The sequence below is a fragment of the Parasteatoda tepidariorum genome, chromosome 1, assembly GCF_982258835.1.
Source record: "Parasteatoda tepidariorum strain Cologne lab strain chromosome 1, Ptep-v5.0, whole genome shotgun sequence".
Taxonomy (NCBI): Eukaryota; Metazoa; Arthropoda; class Arachnida; order Araneae; family Theridiidae; genus Parasteatoda; species Parasteatoda tepidariorum.
Genome location: NC_141755.1, coordinates 125,001,304 through 125,018,505, shown reverse-complemented (window position 1 = coordinate 125,018,505; position 17,202 = coordinate 125,001,304). Strand labels below are relative to the sequence as shown.

Genomic DNA, 17,202 nt, shown 5'->3' with positions numbered 1-17,202 from the left:
TATCTGGGCTCATAAAAATTTGAAAAAATTGCGAGTAAGGCAGTAATTTTGATAATTTTCATCAATTGTCTATCAAATTGGCGATTTTTAATTAAGTTTAATAATTTTCAAAATATTTAAACTATTCGTTCGTTCTAAGGCCCAGATAATTCTTCACAGCATGACGATATATATATTATATCCGTTTGAACAGCTGACCTAATATTGGCTTTACGATTACTAATGTTCAACTCCGTAGCCTTGTAATTTTGAACCAATACAGAAGACAAGGAAACTCCTGGATCAGTACCCCCAGAGGTCTTGATTTGTTGTGAGAACATGGAGGACTTTGCGACTCGACAGATTTAACATGCATCAGTCACCATTTACTACTCGGGGAGTCTTTGGCCAGCCTGGGATCGAACCCACGAATTCTCGGACATGGGCCCAGTGCCCTACCAACCAGGCAATCCCGGCCCTAAGATGATCCATATATATAGTTTAAAATCATCGTTTTGATTCAAGTATAAGGCACATAAACTGTAGCTTTTTTATTTTCATAGCATAACTTTTTCTGCTGAAGCACAAGTTTATTAACTTTCATCCACTCTTTCAATTGAAACGAGTAAATATCGACTCGAAATTCACAAATTTACAGGTTTGAGAGAGGGCCTCCCTGATTGAGTGGTCTCGCCATTTCGGTCAGCGTGGACGTGGCGGGTTCGAATTCCGTCATAAACCTGGATGATATCCGTTTGATATCAATCCTGTATCTTTATGATATCTTTCTCTTACTTGTACTATCTGTTCTTCAAGTTGACATGCTCTTATAAGTCGTACTTTGTGATGAACATACAAGCCTGGATATGCATTCAAATAAATAAATAAATACAGACCTATGTGCTTAATTCAAAAGAAAGAACAGGGCACAACAAGTTACTAATTAAAATCGTATAGTAAGAATGAAAGATACATTCTGGATTAAAGTGGGAACCCAACCCACGACCCTTACGCTTTAGAATGTTAAGCGGATTGACAATACTCAGTGGCCATGAAGACCTCAACCATTTGTTCATAGTACATGCATATTTATTTGGTTTATTGGATTTACATACATTTGCAGGCATGTGTGCTCAATTTAGACTTATAAACCTTTGTCAAATAGAATGACAGCAAAAAGATACATCCAGTGTAACAGCGGGATTTGAACCCGCTACCTCCACGCTTTGCACAGCTTTTGGCGAGTGATACCGCTCTGCAAGGGCGGCCCCAGTTCATACATAATCAGGGTTATGAGCTTATATATACAAAGAAATGCCTTATATATTCTTGTAAAGTGGAAAATCAGAAATCACAAAATAAGGAAGTTCAGCCCAAAAATACAACCAGGTTACGGTTGGATTCGAACCCACCATCGCTATCCTTCACAACGTTTGGTGGAAGGAAAATACCATTAGGACAAACAGACTCTATCTATATGAAATTTCACTTATTAAGCAAAAACCAGCAACCGGAAGTAATTTCAGGCACAGTTTTTTTTAACCTATATAAGAGTGCGATATTTAGTTTTTCGTCGCCTACGAGTCGATTTTTTAAGGCCTCAGTTGTTCAGTTCCATTACAACGAACGAGTCGATTTTTTCGGTGTTGCGATCAAAAGTAAATACTATGTCTGTGATTTGAAGTTTGTGTACCCTGCAATTGTGAAGTTTGATTCGATCAGGTAAGTTTACTTTCTTTATTTTAATGTATGAATAATTGCGCCTAGTAATTTTCAAATTTACCAGACGGAATTTGGGTTGCCGAATTTTGCTTGATTATACTTTTGAAGTGGTTTAATGTATTCTTATTCTAAAATAAGTAGTCAATAAAAAGTAACACGTAGCACTCTTTGTTCTAGGTTTCCCAATGTAAACCCACCTAAACGTTTTGTTGCGCTTGAAATAATTAATCCTATATGTTCATATGTGCATCGTATTTCAGAATATAATAATATGAAGTTGCTATAATATTTAATTTTAGAATCCTTGAATTCGTTTGAGATACGTTATCGATTTACTGAATTTATGTTACAATTTTATAATTTTTTCTAATTTTAGCATTCTGTAATTTATACGAAAACTTAATTTTGCAAAAATTCAAAAGTAAATTTATACAAATTTCTTATTTTCAAAATTTTGCTTTCTTTTATAGTATGGTCGAACTAGTTATTTAAAAATATTTTTTAAGAACTGTTTATTCGGAACAATAGATTATAATATTAGGATTTTAATATTTTACATAACTGAGTATTTTTAGTCTTATTTTATATACGTTCTTAGATGCTTTTTAATGAAGGGAAATTCATTGAAATTTAAAAAGATTTTCTCTTGCTACTATGATAGCAGTATAGATAAAAATATATTTTTCTGAATCTAATTTTTTAAGGTTGGTGAGCGCCAACCACTAGTTTCGCATGCAGCGCATACGGAGCAACGAAATTCAATAGTTTTATTTTTTTTCCACAAGTGTATAGCATCTACAATTTATCTACCCCTCTTGTTAGTTTTAATTTTGTTTATGAGAAAGTAGGTAATGTCCTTGTTTACTAGTCTACTTCGCATTTAGAATTTTAACACTATTTCTACAAAGCCTTCAAGACTCCTTTCAAATTTTTATTTTCAAGTTATTTTTAAAGTTTAATTATTTATCAAACTGTACTACTTTGCGTACAATTAAGGTTGCAGGCTCCTAGCCAATCCTGGATATTAAAATGTGAGAATGGTATACAAATTTTAACCACTCTGTGTATTTTGATACCTTAATGGATTTTATAAGTGTATATGAAATTAATTTTTAATATAAATGAAAAGGTTTGCTACTTAGTATTGATTATAAACACAAAACAGAATCTAGGGTTTAGTCTCTATGAAAAAAACACAGAAATTATTACACAACTTTGAAAGCCTCTTAAAACCCAGCTCCACTATATTGAAAAACATTAGGACCAGTTTTATTGCTGAAAATTTTAGGATTTTGATTTCTTTGTATGTCTGTACAAAGCATTTATTTATGTAAACTTATTTTTGTATTTACTTTCGTTGGTTGGAAATCTTAACTATAATAAAGACTTTAAGAAAATTAAATTTAAATAAATTTACCTTTTGGTCAATTTTATGCCATGCATATTGTAAGTCTAGTAAATTCGTTTTCTGTGACCAGAATATAAAGAAATACACCATAAAAATATCCTACATTATACAAAGAGTGCTAAATTTTTTAACAATTAAAAAGTAAACACAATTTTTAAGGTTAATTAATCGAATTTCTAAAAATATATTCTCACCCTTGTGATTTTCCAAATAAAACTTTCATTTCTACTATTTCGAACTCGGGTAGTTTATTTTTCGCAATGTTTCATTTTAAATGCAGGTACTTGTAGCGTTCACTTCTAAAACAAATTAATAACGTTGTGCATCTCATAAATGAATCAAAATATATTGTACAAATCATGAATAAGTCCCGAAGTGGACTGATCGTCAAGACATTATTCCCAATAGAACACTGAAGTCGAGCATTAATTGTTGCGGTCAGTGTGCGGGTAGGTGACCACTTTAATCGGCCTGCAAAGAGGCAGTGTGCGGTATCGGACCTCGTTAAACTGTTCTACCGAAAAGTGCTAGTCTTTGTATGCAGGTTGGCTGGCTATCGAGCAGGGGAGCTATCCCCTCTGCGGAGAATCAAAATTGTGATGACATTTCTTTGGATCATCCTCAAGGATGCGTCCCAGACCAGTTACCAATAGTCTACAACTCTAGTGCGACGTAAACCAAAAAGAAGAAATTTGAAAACTTTTTGGCAATAATTATGGGGGTAATGCTGGAAGGACTAAATTTTTTAGAAACTTTATTGAAGTTTAATATCAGAGCAAATTTTTATTTAGTTTTTTTCAAATGTTCGAAAAGTTCTGATTTTTGTATTTTTATTCCAATTACGTAGATTTAGAAAACTCAAGCTTTTGAACAGTTCAAAATGTTTCTCTTTTTAAGAAGTTTTTAAGTATTTTTAATTTTTTCAAGTAATATCACAATCTCTTACAGATATTCATTCAGATTACATGGAAAATATTTGGTTTTATGGAGAATATATTTAGATATGCGACTACAATGATGATGGTGGAATCGTTTGCCTAAATGCATGAAAAGACCTACTCTATTTGGAGATACGACTACAATGATGGTGGAATCGTTTGCCTAAATGCATGAAAAGACCTACTCTATTTGGAGATGCGACTACAATAATGACTGGAAATATTCGGCTAGATGTGTAGGTTTATCTGGAGACGAGACAATGAAAATATTTAGCTGAATATGCATCTAAAGTGTATATGAAGAAAAGGGTGAGTTTTTTTCCTACATAACTTATATTTTAACCCTGGATACCTTTACGTTTTTATGATAAAATTTCTTCAGTTTGAGGAATTAGGGTTGTTACTATAACACTTAATAATCTTCAGGTTCGAAACGTTAAATACAGGGTAGTTCGAAATTAATATAAGTTATTACAAACGGCTATAACTATTTAATGAAAAAGTATAGATAAAATTTACACAGAATCTAGAAGGAATTTCAACATTTTGCATAAATGCACCAGATTTTTCTATGCAACTTCCCTTGGTCACCTAGACCCCATCTAGGCGGTAGTCCTTTCTTGTTCAACATTCTGAGGTAGGTGCCCTTCCGCTATTTTTCCCTTTGCACAAACTTCCCGTTTCTTCGAACATCTTATGCCATCTGCGGTTGTTTTCATTTGGAGGTTCTTGATTGTAACGCTGGCGAAATCTTCTCTACACTGTGATAACTAAATCGCAAATTCTAACACGCAGAATACTTTCTGCACGGGACTCTCTATTTTCACTTATGAACTCGCGCATGCGCAGGATTCTGCGTCACTTCACATTCTATGTTAACCATATCGATAAATTATTTTTGATTAAATAGTTATAGCTGTTTGTAATCGCTATATTCATTTTGAATTATCCTATAATTTATCTAAATTTTTTATCACTCAACGCTGACTTGTTTGACAAAAAATGAATTATAAAAATAAGCAAGTGGTGATCTTCAAACTTATTTAATTTAATAATTGCAATATGATTTTAAAACTGATTTCCTTGTACAATTTTTTTTTTCTGATTCAGTGGAATCTTATTTTGAGTATTGTTTTTATCATGAACTTTAGTTTTTTGCTTTAGGAACTAATGTAATTTGCTTCAAATGCGTAAATTAATCGGCATTTTTCTTTAGTTTCAAACACTGGTAAATTTTAGTCTCAACCCAAACTTTAAAATATTTTTGCTCAGTTGAGAAGTCTTTAATTTGACAAATTGTTGATTTTTCTAAGAACTGGCAGCAAAGTTTGTTTCGTTTAAATTATTAGAATTTTAAAATTTTTTAAATAGGTTTAAAGTTACCTTTTTTTCCGATTTGACTTGTAAAATTTGCTATTGATAAATTTACGTATTAGTTTATAGCAAAATAATGAATTCTAATGTTTGTATATTAAATGGTTAGTAAAAAATGATTTAAATTCCGTTAGGGTGATTAACGTTAAGTGAGTAATTCACTTATTCAATTTCTATAATTTGCTGATTAATTGGTTAGTAAATAGTTTCTTAACGTGTCAGAAAGGTTTTTGGAAATTAAAACTACGCTAGTTTTGAAAGGGTGATTCAGCAGCTATACTTACTTTTTAAAATTTATAAAGTTTTATGCTTTCATATTTGTTTCTGCGATATTTTCAAAATATATTGATCATTGAAAACTGTATAAAGAGACTCTGTCCATTTGAAATTTCACTAATTAAGCAAAACCCAGCAGCCGGAAGTAATTTCACGCAGTTTTTTAACCTATATAAGAGTGCATTATTTACTTTTTCATCGCCCTCGTGTCGATTTTTCGGTGTTACAAACATAACTAATTAATTTGTCTATGAGTTGAAGTTTGTGAGCCCTGAAATTGTGAAGTTTGATTCTATCAAGTTTACTTATTTATTTTAATGTATCAATAATTGCGCCTTGTAATTTTTAAATTAACCAGACGGAGTTTGTAATACCAAATTTTGCTTGCTTATACTTATAAAGTCGTTTAATGTATTCACGTTTAGTTTTCTAATAATTCAAGTGTAAAATAAGTAGTAAAGAAATAGTTACACGTAGCACTTTATTGTTATTAGTTTTCCAAGGTAAACTCACCTAAACGCTTTGTTGTGCTTGAAATATTTAATCCTAATATTAATTGCTAGCGTTGAAATGTGCATCGTATTTCAGGATTTAATAATATGAAGTAGCTATAATACTTAATGTTTAGAATCCTTGAAAGCGTTTGAGATAAGTTATAAAACTGTAACATAAAATTCAGTAAATTGATAAATTTTTTCAAATTTTATCATTCCATACGAAAATGTTTTTGCAAAAATTCTAAAGAGAAAATCGATATTTCTTATTTTCTAACTTTTGATTTTTTTTTAAACGTAAGGTTAAATGATTTATTTGCAAAATATTTTTTCTTAAAACTGTTTATATCCAAATATTTTAATCTGTTACTCCGAATCAATATTTTATATAAATTTTTAGTCTTATTTTATTTACTTCAATGCTTTTTTATGAAACGAAAATTCATTTCACTTTTAAAAATTTTTTCTCTTGTTGCTGTGATCGCAATATAGTTAGAAAATAGTTTTCCTAAATCTAAGTTTTTGTAGTATTAATAACCAGCAACCATTAGTTTCGTATACAGCACTTACGGACCTTCTAAATCCAATAGTCATTTTTTTGCTAGGAATCTATGTTTTACAATTTATCCACCATTCTTGGTAGTTTCATTTTGTTTGACAATTTAGGTAATGTCATTGTTTACTACTTTTCATTTAGTGTTTTAACATTTTTTCTGCCAAGCATTTCAAAGACTCATTTCAAATTTTTAAATTAAAGCTTTTTTTTCATGTTTAAATATTTCTCTATTTTCAAGTTTAATTATTAAACTGTATTACTTTTCGCACAATAATTAAGTTTGCCAGGCTCTTCGTAGGTCGGGAATTTTAATTACAATGAAAGACTTTAAGAAAACAATTTTATGCCATGCAAGTCTAGCGCATTTTGTATTTGTGACCAAAATACTAGGAAATACACTAAAAAAATTATCCTACCCAATCCAAAGCGTGCTACCTTTTTATAATTAAAAACTAAAGGCAATTTAAGCTTCATTAATCGAATTTCTAGAAATATTGTCTCCCTTACGACTTTCTAAATCTCGTTTCTGCCATTATTTTGAACTCTGGTTATTTTCCTAATTTACGTCATGTTTCGTTTTTAAATTCAGGTAATTGCAGCGTTCAGTTCCAAAAAGATTAATAATAACTTTGTGCTTCGTATTAATGTATCAAAACATATTTTACAAATTATAAAGTCCCGCAGTGAACTGATCGTCAAGACACTGTTTCCAATAGAACAAAAGTTCTCGTCAAACTGTTCTACCGAGAAGTGCAAAACTTCGCGCTGGTCGTCTGGCTACCAAAGAAAGCCATCCCCTTTGTGGAGGGTCAAAATTGGAGATGGCATGTCTTTGGATCATAATCGGGTATGTTCCCCAGACCGTCGCCAATAGCAAATTGTGCAGCTCTATAGTGCGACGCAAGCCAACAAAAAGAAACAATTTGAAAATTTTTTGGCAATAATTATGGTGGTAATGCTAAGACTTCTTAAAAAAAATATATATGTATATATATAATAAACTTTATTGAAGATTAATATTAGTGCAAATTTTTATTTAGTTTTTCAAATGTTCGAAAGGTTCTGATTTTTCTATTTTTATAGTAATTACATAGATTTAGAAGACTCAAACTTTTCAACAGTTAAAAATGTTGATTTCACTTTAAGACGTTTTTAAGTATTTTTAATTTTAGTTTTTTAAAGTAATATCACAATCTCTTACAGATTTTCATCCAGGTTACATAGAAAATGGAAGTGGTTTTATGGAGAATATATCTGGAGATGCGACTACAATAATGATGTTGGAAATATTTGCCCAAATGGATGGAAAGACACTTTATTTGGAGATGAGACTACAATAATGATGGTGGAAATATTCGGCTAGATGTTTGGGTTTATCTGGAGACGAGACAATGAAAATATTTGGCTGTAAATGCATCTAATGTGCTTTTAAAGAAAAGGGTGAGTTTTTTTCCTACATGACTTATATTTTAACCCTGGATACCTTTTACGTTCTTATGATAAACTTCTTTCTCCAGTTTGAGGAATTAGGGCTGTCACTATAACACTTAAAAAGTTTCAAAGAGTGCAAACGTTAAATACAGGGCAATTCAAAATTAATCCCAAATATCAAATTAATGTTTATTTTCACTCAGCAAAAACCTTTTTAATGTAAACCTGAAAAGGTTTGTTCCCCTATTTTACCCTATTTTTACCTATTTTGAATTTTACCCTTATGTTACATTGGCTTAAGGATCCCTTTTCATCAGTTTTTTATATAAATTGAGAAAAATCCAAGTTATATTCTTTTACTGTAAATACTCATGTAATATTTATCCGAATATGATGAAAATTCTTAAAATTGTGTTATTTATAGTTAATACCAAATCGCGAGTTCATATAAATTTTAAGATATAATTTGAAATCAATAAATGATGTCACCAAACTCATTCCATTCAGGAATATTTTCACAAATCTTGTCGTAAGTTTTTAAATTCTTTTAAACAAAAAATGTCAATTATTTGAGAAGTTCGATTTCTACTTTGTTAAACATTCCACAAAAACAAGTTTGTTTCTAGTTATATCTAAATTTTCTCAGAAAATTTAGATAAATCTGTAAAAGAAATAATTCTATTTCTATTTGCTTTGGATTCAAGCCTTCTGAAGGTTGTGTTTTCTTAACGAATTTTAAGAAATATTGTATACGTACATCCTAAATGAATGGCTATTGCTTTATATCTTATCGTAATAAGTAAAGTTTTATTCCGTGACATGGCGTCCTCTTATGGAAATTGTAAATTTTAGTAAAACAGATACAAATGACAAACTTTACTGAAAGTGATGTAAAAGAGCATTAATGATGTACGGAAACATCTAGATCAATAGAAGCATGTATGGCGCTTCACTACACCTAAATATAAAGTCGTAGCCACAATTTTTTGATTTGAGATCTCTAATTTTAAGGATTTAGCATTTTTTTCCTTGCTTAGGAAGTAACAAATATTTTTGTTTTCAGAATGGCAGATAGGAACTACTGGTTTCATGTATTCCTTCTACAATAAACTACATGGCGATTTCTCTGCTACACCTGTCATAATTGCAGCGTTCAGGTCCTCAACATTTATTTATGTTCTATTGACTGGTCTCGTATCTTCGGTGCTTTTCATTGCAAATTTCATTGTTATCTGTAAGATGTTATCTTAGATCTGTTATCTATAATAATTTCTCTTGTTTTTGAAAAGTAAATTAACTATGTAAAAGTTTATGATTGATAAAAATACTAGGTTAAAAAAATTAGATTTTGGCTTTAATATTTTAAAAAAACTTTTGCTGGAATTTAAGGTATTCGAGAAAGTTTTAGTCTTAATTTTTTTTACAAAGATTTATTTTTTAAGCCTTCTGCGCAAACTTTCAAAATTTCTAGCAAAATGTTTTAGGTACATTTCTGTTAAATGCAAAAGAATTATCTGCCATATTTCTATCTTCCGCAGGCACGCAGTTTTCCTAAACTCTAAACTGTTCTCGTCGTTTAACTTTATTGTATCACTCCATTTTTAAAAAAAAACTGTCGCTGCTATGATACCAGTAATTTAAAACATTTGTACTAGACATTCACCTTGTACCAAGAAAACTTGTCAACTATATTTTTTAGAATGCTTAAAAATTCCGTTATAAAAAAAAGTTTAAATTCGAACTTTAGTTTATTCTTTTACGAGTTGGCTAATTTGTCTCATATTAGCGTGAAGTAGAATGGGGGTTTTCAATCAGGAACTCCTATACCAAAAAGAATAGTTCGCATTGTATAAAGCAAATTCTAAAGAGAATAAATCGTAAATAAAAGTGCGTAGAAATATTCGTATTATAGTTTCGGTACTACAATGCTAGAGTGCTTTAGAATGATCTAAGCTTAAATTTTCTAAATTTGTATTTATTTGGAGCGTAAATTTTGGCACAATTTAATTTAACAAAAACCTGACATTCAAACTTCGAAAAAGGGACTTAAATACAAAATTTTTTAAATTAAACAGTTATTGCTATATCTAATTGCTTAATTTATGAACCTTGTTTTACAGTAGTTCACAAACTATTTAAATTAACTTTTAGTATTCATGCTAGAACATTCAAAAATAAAATCTCTAAACAAATTCGCAGACATGTCTCGTTTCTTCTTTATTGATGCATTAATGGTTTTGTAATAAATCTCTTTAACTGAATTTAGACGGATCCACACAAACTATACACCAAAATTGTGAGAAATAAAATTTCTAATTATCCTCCACCCCTGCACTTTTCACGGATTCATAACTTGGAATCATAAACTTGACAGTGAACAAGTCATAATGTACTATACTATTCTAAATACAAATTTAATAAATTTAATTTAAATTTTTAAATACATTGAAAAAATATATTTGTACACTGTAGTATAAATTTACTTCTCGTGTGCAAAACTAGATTTAAAGCTAAGTAAATTTTTGAAAAACAAAGGAAGGAATTCAGTCTTAACTTGATAGAGGAATGTTTTACACTCTAAGCAGAGGGAGATATTATAAAGGTGCTCATTAAAAGGAAAACAGGACTTCAAATTTTAGGTTTTCTAAATTAATTGTATATTTGAGCATATTTTTACTGTTCTACATGCTTTAACTTGCAATTAAAGTAATTAATATACGAACTCTCATGCAAAGGTTTATATAGACTTAGTGTAGTTAAGACCGATTATAAAATTTAAATTAAAATTGTTATCGAAGTAACTGCTTGTTTTTACATTAATAGTTAAAAAGTCTGGATGTATTATCTGGATAATTTAAAAAAGTTGTAGCCATTTACGAGTTAGAGGGGAAAATTTTCACAACTTACTAAACTGATTTTTTTTTATGAATGAATATTTTTTGTTAAAGTACTTAAAGGCTGTAACGTTTATATATTTAAAGAAAAATAAAATTCAAATATTTTTGGTTGGAAAATTTTCAGGGAAGTTTAATGTCACTTATTTTTGCTGCTGAAGTAGAAAAATAATCCCTAATTTACTAATCACTTAACTTACCTTAACATTTTACATCTAACACTAACTTGCTGCTTCAGTAGTAGAATAAGTTTCTTTAAATTCCCCTAAAACAGCAAATATTATGCAGAATTGAGTAAAAACACTTAAAATTAACGGTATAAAGAAAATTTCGCAAAAAATCTATAAAATGTAATTTTTCCAGAAACTTTTGGTTTAATAATATTCCCGTTTTGCCTAAATTTGAGTTTTTCTTTCTAAAAAGTAAAATATTAGCATGTGGAACAGTTTTTATTTTTTACGAACACAAAATAGTGAATTCCTTCATAAAATACTAAACAGCAGTTTAAAATCTTTTTAAAGCTTATTAAATTTTTAAATATAATTAAATGAAGTGATTCTCTTTAAAGAAACTAATACTTGAAAGTTTACAAATTTATTATCGTGTAGTACATTTGTACCTTTCCTAATTGTTTGTGATTTTTTTCAAATTGCATCTTCGTAATATCTTGCCTGATGTAATATTTTGAGTATTTTAAAGCGTTGAAAACAGTTTCAAGATAAAAATGCAGTTCTATCTTAAAGTTCTATTAGTTAATTTTAACTGTAGTACGGAATTTTCACTTATAAAAGCTTTAAAATTCTTAAAGAAAAGGTAAAAACAAAATATTAAACAATTATAAGAAGCACATATAAAACAAAATGCAAATATAGCTGTCTACAAGGACTACACATTTTCTTAATCGTCTGCACCCCTCGTCCGATACCATATTTTCCTCTAATATACAGATTTTTACTATTTTCAACTCTGCAGAAAGAATCCAGTTCTAAAATTTAAAGCATTATTAGCAATCAATGAATTATACTGTCTTCTGTCTTAAATCTCTATAATTTTTTAAAAAAAATAAGGATTTGTATTAAAACAGATTGCTGCGTTTTAATATGAAAAGTTATGAAAATGCTTTTATTAAAGTTTTCCCAAAGTTTTCAAAATTTCTAAAAGGCTGAACAAAGTTATTATGAGCTAGTATATTATGTAATGGGAAGTAGAATAAGCTCTGGTTATATAAAATTTCATAACAGTTAAATTTATTTTTAAAATGTGCCTGCTCTCCTTAAACATTGAAAATTTGATAGAATTAAGGCCGCTAGGCTATATTTAGGAAATTACTGCTCTTTTTCTATTCCAGTTTCGTAGCTCAATCCCAGCATGAGATCAATTGACGAATGATAGAATTTTATGTCGTTTTATTCTGTAGTAATGTTTTAAGACTACCTGTTCTGGAAATCTGTGTGCCTGAGATGTTAAGTTGAAATTGTGTACTACTAGAATAGGTAGGCAATGTTTTTTAATAAAGGTATGAGTTATATTTATTAAAATACAATTTGACCGAAATTTTAATTTCAGTGAAATTTAAGTTAAACGTTTAAGTACTTTTTACGCAAACGTAGTTAGTTTTGACAGATAAGCTTAAATTCTATAAAATAAACAGCCAAATTACAGGACGATTACTGTTCTTAATTTAAATCGAAACACCAGGATTATACACCGTTGTATAGACCTTCATGAAGGGGGTTTAGAGCGAAAGTAGTATCATTCGAGCTCCAAATATTAACTGTCAGTTCAAATTAATCATTACTCAAATCTACAATCGCAATTTGACATTTTTAAAAAGAGTAACCGAAAATTCTCTACGCTTCTAAATTCGAGGTTAAAACTTAATTGAGATTCGTAGACTTCTAAACACTATTAATTTAATTACTATTAATTTTTCGAAATTTTTCTGTTTGATTTGGAGATTGATATAGCGCTAACATGAAAGCTTGTGTACGACGGAAAATTTTGAAATTTCTGAGCAAGTGTGGAGTTTGATTTGGTAGCGGTTGGTTACGTTGCTGTACGTAAAAACTCTCCGCTCTGACGTACTTTAATTTAGAACAGTTCTTTATCGGTTTTTTTTTAACAGTTCGTTCAGTTCATACAGAGCATAATAGGGGGAGGTTTTACTTGTGAAAAGCAGGTATTATAAAGGTGCTTCTTGAAAGGGGAAAAAATCAAATTCTAGGTTTTCTAAATTTAATTTCGCATATTTTTACTGTTCTACATACTTTAACTGTCAGTTAAAGTAATTAATATACGAACTCTCATGCCAAGATTTATATGACTTAGTGTAGTTAACGCCAAATATAAAATTTAAAAAATTCATGTAAAAACAAGTGATTTTTATTTAAAAGTCTGGTTACATTATCCGGATAATTTAAAAAAGTTGTAGACATTAACGTGCTAGAAGGGGAAAAAATTTCAACAAATTAACAAACTATTTTTTTAGCATTTTTTTGTTGTTAAAGTACTTGAAGGCTATAGCATTTTTATATTTAAAGACAAATAAAATTAAAATATTTTTGTTTAGCAAATTTTCATAATTTTTAGGACGTTTAATGTAACTTAATTTTGCTGCTGAAGTAACAAAATAATTCCTAATTTACTAATCACTTAACTTATCTTAACATCTAACATTAACTTGTTGCTTCAGTGGTGGAATTAGTTTCCTTAAACTCCTATAAAGCACCAAACATTATGCAGAATTGAGTTAAAAAAAATTTTAAATTAACGTTGTGCAGAAAATTTCGCAAAATAAATTATAAAATTTTTCCGAAAATTTTGTTTTACTAAATTTTTAGTTTTGCCTAGATTTCAAGTTTTTAGTTTAAAAGTAAAATATGGTATGTAGAACAGTTTTTTTTCTTAGATGGATAGGCAATGTTTTTTTCAATAAAGGTGTATGAGTTATATATCTTTTTTAAATACAATTTGGCCGAAATTTTAATGACAGTGAAATTGAAGTTATACGTTCAAGTACTTTTTACGCAAACGTAGCTTGCTTTGACAGATAAGCAAAATTTTAAAAAATAAACAGCTGGAAAACAATTGCAGGACGATCATGATTTTTAATTTAAATCGAAACACGAGGATTAAATCAAGCTGTATAGACCTTAAAGGGAGGGGGGGGGGTTAGAGCGAAAGTAGTATCATACGCGCACGCACGCAAAATATAAACCGTTAATTTGGTAGCAGGAATAATGAATAAATTAATCATCGGTGCATTACTCAAATCTACAATCGCAATTTGACATTTTTAGAAAGAGTAACCAAAAATTTTCTGCGCTACTAAAATCAAATAGTTTTAAACTTTATTGAGATTCGTAGACTTCTAAACACTATTAACTTAATTACTATTAATTCTTTGAAATCTTTCTGTTTGATTTGGAGATTGATATAGCGCTAACAAAAACACTTGTTGAAAATTTCGAAATTTTCCGTCCTACACAAGTGTGGAGTTAGAAATGGTAGCGGTAGACGGCCCTCTTCGACGTCCACACTCGTTCAGCAGTTTCGAAAGTTTCAGATTCCCTAGTGTACGTTGCCGTACGTAAAAACTCAGCAGTTATACTTTAATTTAGAACTCTCTTTTCGTTAAGAAATTTAAGACGTCACAGTGATATATTGTAACTTAGAAATTAAGGAAGTGAGAGCTGGATAAAAAAAATTTTTAGTATTCAAAATTAACTAAATTTTTAATTTTTAAGTTGTATGAAAATTGATTTTAAGCGACTCGAGATAACGGTAAACTAAGATTTGTATGCTAAAAGTGCGTAACTATTAAAGTTATTGTACTTTCTCTATATTACCTTATAATCGGCCTAAAAATGGTAATAAAACTTTTCTGTAGATTTTGAAATTTTAGCAAATTGCTGTGAAAACGAAAACTTTAACAATTAACTCGTACTTTTATTAAAATCTCGTGAAAACAAATTCAGTTACCGACCTGAGTGAGTTTCATTAAATTGCATTTAACAGTTTTGTTTACTCAAAATTCTAAGCACTTAGGAAATTTCTTTAAACTAACGGTTTATTATTAGATAAATTTTTATTTTTAGATCAATTTTAATATTTTTGGATCAGCATATTTTAAAATTGTGTTTGGGAAACCTGAATTTTTTTACAAACAAGAGAAGCCTATGCCGTGCATTAACTTGTAAAGTGTACATTTTATTTAATTTACTTTTAATACTATTTTCTAATTAAATTCTACTTTACGACAATAATTCAAATTTTAAACTTTTAGTTTTTCCTAAATATTTTGTATCAGCTAAATTAACATCGACTTAAACTGTATATTCCACTGCTTTTTAGGCTTTATGTAATCAGTCTTGTCTTAGATATCGAATGTGTAATCTATGTGTATGGATGGCATAAAATGAAACTTATATTATAAAATATGTACCTAACGGAATTTATAAATTATAATTTTTCATAATGTAAATGTCATTGATGTATATTGATGCTACTCTGATGTGTTGGAAAAGAAATTTATGTATTTTCATTTTTGAAACTCATTAATTTGTGAGCATTTGACACTAAAATTAATCTAATGCGTATATAAGAACATTATTGGTGTAAAAATCCTGTCCTAACTTATACCAAACTATAAAGTATAAATTTGAATATAGATACTATATTGCTTTAGTATATTTACAATAAATCCAAATCAGTTTTGCATATTTTTAAAGAAATATTAAAGATGCCAAAGTTTGAATAATCAGCTATCAAAATGTAAAATTTTTCTGAATTTCTGGGAGTTTACTTAATTTTAAAGTGTTGTCATAATCGCAGAGTTGTTCGCAATCTAGATATATAAATAAAACCATTTCTATTTGAATAGAATTAGTAACAGAACAAATTCACATTAAAAGGAATCATTGTAAACTCTGTCAATTACATTAGCAAGAAGACTACGTTTTATTTGGATTTAAAATTTAATGAAACTGAATCTATCATTTTGGAAAGGAGGATTTTCACTTTGGATGAATCGAAGAAATCTCTTTTTCAAAGTTTAGTTTATACTAATCAAAATTAAATTCTAATGGCTTAAAATTTTAATAACTTGAACTGCTTGGAAATTCCTTCCCCTGTGCTAGTAAAATTTCTGAAGTTTGATTTTTTTTTATAACATGCTGTAAAACTCTAGTCAACAAAACAGTCCTTTTACAAAGATCTAAAACTTTTAATTTAAAAATTATCAGATTTAGTTGCAATATCAGGATTATTAGATCTAGTTGCAATTGACAATATTATACTATTTATTAATCACCTGCTTTTTAGTAATGTGGAAAATTTATCATAAACGAAATGAAAACGTTGTCATTTTTAATACTAAATTTTTTCCGGGACAAATTAGTAGTAAATGTTTAACGAAACAAATTAGTGGTAAATATTTACATTGTATAATTGTATTGAACTAGTATTTGAAACTTTTTACAGTAATTGAAAGAAATTTTACTCTGATATTTGTACTATATATCATAAAAGTATTTTGGTTGTAGATTTTTAGTTTTTTGTAATGCTATAGACTATATTAAAAGATAAATTGTAAAAATCTTATCTGTACTGTGTATTTTATATTGAAAATAAATAAAATTTTTGATTTAAAAATTTTTGTTTTTAGTGTGGTTTTAATTTTCAGATTAAGGATCGGGATTAGAAAAATTCCAGTATTTAATACTCTCGCACAAAATGGAATTTTCAAGGTTCTACTAGAAAGTTTTTTTTTCTAATACATATATAGTTTGGGCAAAATTTGAAGTTAAGTGTCACTCTAGCTGTGTGGCTCAGGATGTTGGTGGGCTAAAGATTACGAGGGCACCTTAAATAACTTCTATAAGGAACATATTTGAACACTAGTTTTTGACATACGACCTTAGCTTAACTGATTTACAACGAAGCATATGGGGGCAGGGGTAGCTTGGTCGGTAGGGCGTTCGGCCCATGTCCAAAGATCGTGAGTTGGATCGCCGCCTACCGAAGAAATTATTAAATGGTGACTGGTGCACGTTAAATCTGTCTGGTCACCAATGTTTCCCGAACTAGTCCTATGTTTCCATAAATCTTACTATTGGGGGTACTGATTGGA

The 17,202-nt window shown here is 29.3% G+C and overlaps 2 long non-coding RNA genes across 2 annotated transcripts; one reads left to right on the top strand and one right to left on the bottom strand.

The window, feature by feature from the left end:
* The first annotated feature begins 1,533 nt into the window (after positions 1–1,533).
* On the top strand, positions 1,534–16,724 carry LOC147816894 (uncharacterized). The gene is made up of 4 exons (XR_015429438.1): positions 1,534–1,701; positions 4,058–4,356; positions 7,951–8,187; positions 9,242–16,724. It is a non-coding gene; the product is annotated as an uncharacterized LOC147816894 (long non-coding RNA).
* On the bottom strand, positions 2,467–4,335 carry LOC147816895 (uncharacterized). The gene is made up of 2 exons (XR_015429446.1): positions 4,229–4,335; positions 2,467–4,164 (listed from the first exon to the last, which is right to left on the bottom strand). It is a non-coding gene; the product is annotated as an uncharacterized LOC147816895 (long non-coding RNA).
* Positions 16,725–17,202: the final 478 nt, after the last annotated feature.